Below are 5766 nucleotides of genomic sequence, written 5' to 3'. Positions count from 1 at the left end.
TATTATTTCTCAAACAGGAAAACAGGAGACTGTTTAAGACCATTTCTTATCTTAACTGTGTGTCAGTGTGTGTACAGTAACTGAGAGCAAATCCATATGTGTCTTGAGTTTGTGTGAGTGCGTGAAATGTGTCTGTCTGTGGGCTCGTGCATGTATTGTGTGTTCATGTGTGCTTGTGTTTCTGTGTGGGGTTTTTGTGGGGAGTGTGCGTGGTGTGCAGAAGGGCACCTCCCTGGCTGTGTAGATCCCAGGTCTGGAACAAACAGTAGTTCATTCTTAATTGGGGTGAGATGAGGGGCTTAGAGGAGGCCAAGAAGGGACCCGTACCCCCTTTCTTTCTCCTCCAGAATCGCTTTGGCTCCAGAGGTGCTTTTGATGTGTGCTTTGGCTCTCTGAGTCCTACTTTGGAATATGTTCTTGGGAGACCATCGGTTACTTGCCTCCAGGCAGAATCTCAATCCCAGGGATCCTGGCCCTCTTTGATGAAATACTTTCGGGAGCTGCTAACCCCACTGATGCCCATGTGTACTCCTCCCCTTCCTCCTCTCCTCTCTTTTCCTCCCCCGCTCACCCCACCCCTCCCCCCCACTCCCTCTCCTCTTCATAACAAGGACTTTATCTCTGTGTAGTTCAGGCCAGATGAGCTCTGCCTCACAGACTGACAGGAGAATTACCCCCTGTCTTACAGTGCACCTCTGCTGTGTCCTCTCCTGTCCTCTCCTCTCCTGGGTTCTCTTTCTCTGTCCTCTCCTCTCCTGGGTTCTCCTTCTCTGTCCTCTCCTCTCCTGGGTTCTCCTTCTCTGTCCTCTCCTCTCCTTGGTTCTCCTTCTCTGTCCTCTCCTCTCCTGGGTTCTCCTTGTCTGTCCTCTCCTGGGTTCTCCTTGTCTGTCTTCTCCTCTCCTGGGTTCTCCTTCTCTGTCCTCTCCTCTCCTGGGTTCTCCTTCTCTGTCCTCTCCTCTCCTGGGTTCTCCTTCTCTGTCCTCTCCTCTCCTGGGTTCTCCTTCTCTGTCCTCTCCTCTCCTGGGTTCTCCTTCTCTGTCTTCTCCTCTCCTGGGTTCTCCTTGTGTGTCCTCCCTCTCCTGGGTTCTCCTTCTCTGTCCTCTAGTTCTCTGCTGTCCGTTCCTCTCCTTTGTTTCTTCTTTTTGGGGGGTTTGTTGTTGTCACAGGACCTAATGTTACACAACTCTGGACACTGATGGACTGCCTTGTTCATATTCTACAACATTTATCTTGGCATTTATTATCTACTTTGTAATAAAAACTCTCCCATGATTTCAGTTTTAAAAACCAGTCAAACAAAAGTGTATTGTGTATTAAGTGTACAAAAGTGTACATTTGTATTGTACAAATATCAGTTTAGTTGAAAATAGGCCATGCTTAAGTGTTGCATGTTATTTTGGACTGCTATTATTGACTGTTAGTCTGTGCATGACAGGGTTTGGATATGCTTTGAGAGGCAGTCAGACACTGATTGATTGGGGAGTATTAATTAGTCAATATGCATCTTATTAGCACAAGGTCCAGGAGGGATAGTGGGGTGAAGGAGGCAGTCAGAGGGGATTGTTCTGATAGGTCCCTCTGAGCAACAGACGACTTTAAAATATTTACTATGTTCCAGCTTTTGCTTAGAGGAAAGAGTACACGTGGCAACTATATAGATTTTCTCACTTCTCAGCTCTGATGCTGTTGTACTTGACGTTCAGGTGAGCAGAACGATGGCTGACCGGTTGACATGACCTCTGACCACACACACAGTCAAGCCTTGCAAACCGATTAAGCAGTGAATCTCCTTCCCAAACCTTTACCTCTTCATTGATTAATGCGAGCCCCAAAAGACCTCTTTAACTACATAATTTCCCTGTATATTGATTATGTATATTGATTATACCTAACCTTACAGAAAGTCTTGTTTCTCTTTTATATCGTAACATTAGGTCTTTGCCCGTGAGACCACTTAACACTTTCCCGCTCATAAATCGACAGCTTCCCTGTCGTATGAGGCTGAGCGCGTCACGTTAATTCCACCGCATACGTGAATTTAAATTATTGTGAATAGCTCCGGGCACGAGGCCTGGCCTGTATAAATTGACGGATTTAAAATTAAATAATAAAAATTAATTCTCTTTCAAAATTTCTTAATTTGGATCGCAGCTTGTCACACTAATAACCATCTAAGACTACTCAATTCCTAAACATGCATGCATGTATACTACCATTTTAAATAGCTGCCTTTAATTATCATAAACAAAAGGAAAATGATAGGCTATTATACATTTGTATTAGAGAGAATAAGACAAACTTCAGATAAATCACATCTTCAGTAGCCTCAAAATCCCGTTAGCCTCTATCCTGGAAAAAGGTAAACCGCGGAGATTACACATGCCGGGTTGTTGTAACGGTCCAACGGTCCCAAACGTGTACACACCGGCTCAAGAAAGCACGGCCCGGAGCAGAGCGAAGAGAGGAGGGGGACGGAGCAGTATAGAAAAAGAGGGAGGCAGAGAGCGAGCGAGCCATCCGAAGGGAGGAGTCAAGAGAAGGAAAGAGCAGCTGGAGTTCCACACTTCGTTCTCCCCTCGAAAAAGCATACTTCATGTAATAACAACTGCCCAAGCGCAGTAAACACTTATGTTTTCATATTCGTCCACGTTAGCTGTCTGCTATCCGCAGATTTGTTTGCAGGGTCGTGTTTAGTTCAGCAGTCGGAACAAACTGTGAACAGGAGTAGAAAACGGAGAAGGAAAAGTCTGTCTCGCCGTTTTGGAGTTGGGAGTTGCAGCGTAAAAAGTAACAGGAGGCAACTTCAGGTCGCAAGAGGCACATCTGCAGCTAAAGAAAAAACATATTTCACTTACAAGAAGAAGGCAGAAATATCAAGAGTATATCATTGGGGAAAACGCCTTCGAATACGTAAGTGCAAAAACACGACAATGCTGATGGGCTATTTCCTTTGAGTGTTTTTTCACAGATTGCTTTGAAAGTTTTTTTTTATTTTTTACAAACGACGACTTATTCAAAACTGTGCTTTTCAAATGAGGTGAGATATCATAGACGTGAACATATCTGTATGTCTGATACAAAACGTATCTTAATAGCCTATCCGTTGCATTTACCATCATAGCCCATTTATTAGCCTAATTTGCACACCTCGAACATGTTGTCTTCATGCCAGTGATTGCCTGGTCTATAACTTTTAAAAACTTCTCTGGGAAAGTTTACGAGTTTTTCAGTAGGTAGCTTATTCAAACTTTGAATGGGTAGCCTATTGAGTGTGATAAAAGTAAGCTGGGCTAGCCTACTTTTAGGCTACTCAACATGAAGTGTAGGCAGGTTAACTTCTACAATATCAACGACTTTAAATGTAGTGTTGGTGGGTGAATAGTCATGATTTGAATTTATAAAAAATATAATACACAAATAGCGTAGGCTAAATAAATAAATAAATGGCATTGTTGAGAGGAGTGGACTGCAACTTCTTTGAGAACTTCTTCTGCAGGCATGAAACTTATTGGACTTTTGCCTAAAGAAACGCATGGGGGAGGTGGTGATGGTGGGGGGGTCACGCATAGTTATCTGTGATCATATTTCAGCGCGATTTACCGTCTCGTGTCTGTTATTGATTCGATTTTTCCACTATGATAAAGCATAGGGCTACATTACATTTAGGCTATTTAAGTAAATCAATAGGTTGAGTTCGTAAAAAACGTTTTAAGTAAAAAGTAAAAATCATATTTTCCAAAACACAGCCTAAACGTTATAGCTTATCGTGCAATAGGCCTGTAAAGCCTGAATTATTTTAGCATATGGCTGCTATTTGCGATATAACATAATTATAGGTTTAGCCCATTGACAACCAAGCCTATAATTCATAGCCTAAACACACAACATTTGATCAGGCTGTTTGTCCCTAATATATGGGAAGCCTAACCTTTTTTTCAGACACCCAGATAAACTTTAGTTTACACCTACATTGAAAACATGGGCAAATGTTGAAACTATAAATAGCGCATGTTTAAAAATAATAGGCTAATACAACTTAAGTCAGCCTTTCATTTAAAAAATATATTTTTTCCCTTTCCCGGATTTTAAGGCCCGTTATTCAAACGACATCAGCGCAGCTCGAGCTTCCATGTGTAGATATTTGTTTTAAACTTTTCCTTCTGCTCCCCGCCAGCTGTTCCACATATTCGTTGCTTGTCGGATTCGCTGTGAGTGACTGGTGGACCGTTTATGTCTCGAGTTTCACGCCGCTATACAAACGACCAGGGGTTCGAGGCGTTCATCCGTGCGGTGACGGTTCAGCTAAACCTACTTTGACACTTGGCAAATTATTAACGGAGATCTAGGCGCCTTGAGAAAAGCAGTGAATAAGCCTTCATGCAACAAAAGACGTTCAAGTGTTTGTTCACATAATATAGGCCTTTAGCCAAAAATTATCAGAAAAAAACCTAATTGGTCGTACTGTAAAGTTTAATACATTTATTTTTTGATGATGGAAACATATTCCCCCACCCCAAATAAAATAATAATAAAAAAAAACCCAACGGAGAATATTTTCAAGAAGGCATTGCCAATACCTCTCCAAAAGTCTGCATTCATGCACAATTTTTTGACTTGGCTTAAATTAATTATTGTTTGAAAAAAAATCAGGAACACGCGAAATTATTTTCTTTGACTTGAAATACAACGAAAAAGATTAACCTTTGATCTTAGAGTTTCCCCACGGATTCAAATAGGCCTGCTTTAAATGTAGGCCTATTAAATTAAAATTGAACTGTCACTTCAGATGCAGACGAAGAGAGAATATGTTTAACTGTGTGTATTTCTATGGATAAAATAAAAGTGTCAGACTTAAAAAATATATAGAAATCCATTACCTATCTGTATTTAATTATACATCCATCACATGTCAAGTCATTTATTTTCTAGTATTTAGATAAGACATTCTGGATTCTTTTAAGTATATTCAGCATTTTTGTGACAATTCTGGTATTTCCCATTGAGGGTTTCAGATCTAAAATGCTGTGATTGATTGTGGACATACTGTTGAGCTTTTGTGAATTTGTCATCTAAAGAATATATAATTGCTTAGCTCCAGATTGAATGCTCAACAAAGCAACATTACAGATAATTAGTTACATTTGAGGTCTATTTAGATTTACGTAATGGATGGCTGATATTTTCCATGAGAAAATGATGCTTAATTTGGTTAATTTGAGTACAGCATGGGGGAAAATGTTGACGAGCAAAGAGTGTGTGGAGGTCGGAGATATTTCATAATGTAATCATATTAATTATGAATGATATCTGATGAACACACTCAGTATTATTAATATGTATGTTGGTTTTGTTTGACCATATCTCCAGATAGAAGATTACAGGGGCTGGGCTCTGGCGGAACAGGTGCAATTTAACAAAACACGGTTCGTGTCATAAATGATGCAGTAACAGTGATGAATGCAGAAAATGTTCGAGATGATAATCTGCCGGGGGCTGAGGGAATAAATATTCTCAATAACAGAAGCATTTGCTTATTTCACCCGTGCAGATGAATCAATGTCTGTCCCCAGTCTTGCTGTTCCACCGGCTGGGGAACAGCAGGATAACCAGCCCTGCCTCTTGGCTGCAGTCAGATAGCCCTGCGCTTAGAAAGGATTGTTATTATATACTTTATATTTATTATCTCCTTTTCAACATGCTTTTTACATTAAATGATGCATAGCGGTATCAGACGGGTGCACCAGTGACCTCCCCAGAGTGCTCCTC

This window comes from Hypomesus transpacificus, chromosome 8 (assembly GCF_021917145.1).
Source record: "Hypomesus transpacificus isolate Combined female chromosome 8, fHypTra1, whole genome shotgun sequence".
NCBI classification, from domain to species: Eukaryota; Metazoa; Chordata; class Actinopteri; order Osmeriformes; family Osmeridae; genus Hypomesus; species Hypomesus transpacificus.
Note: the sequence above shows the minus strand (reverse complement) of the source record.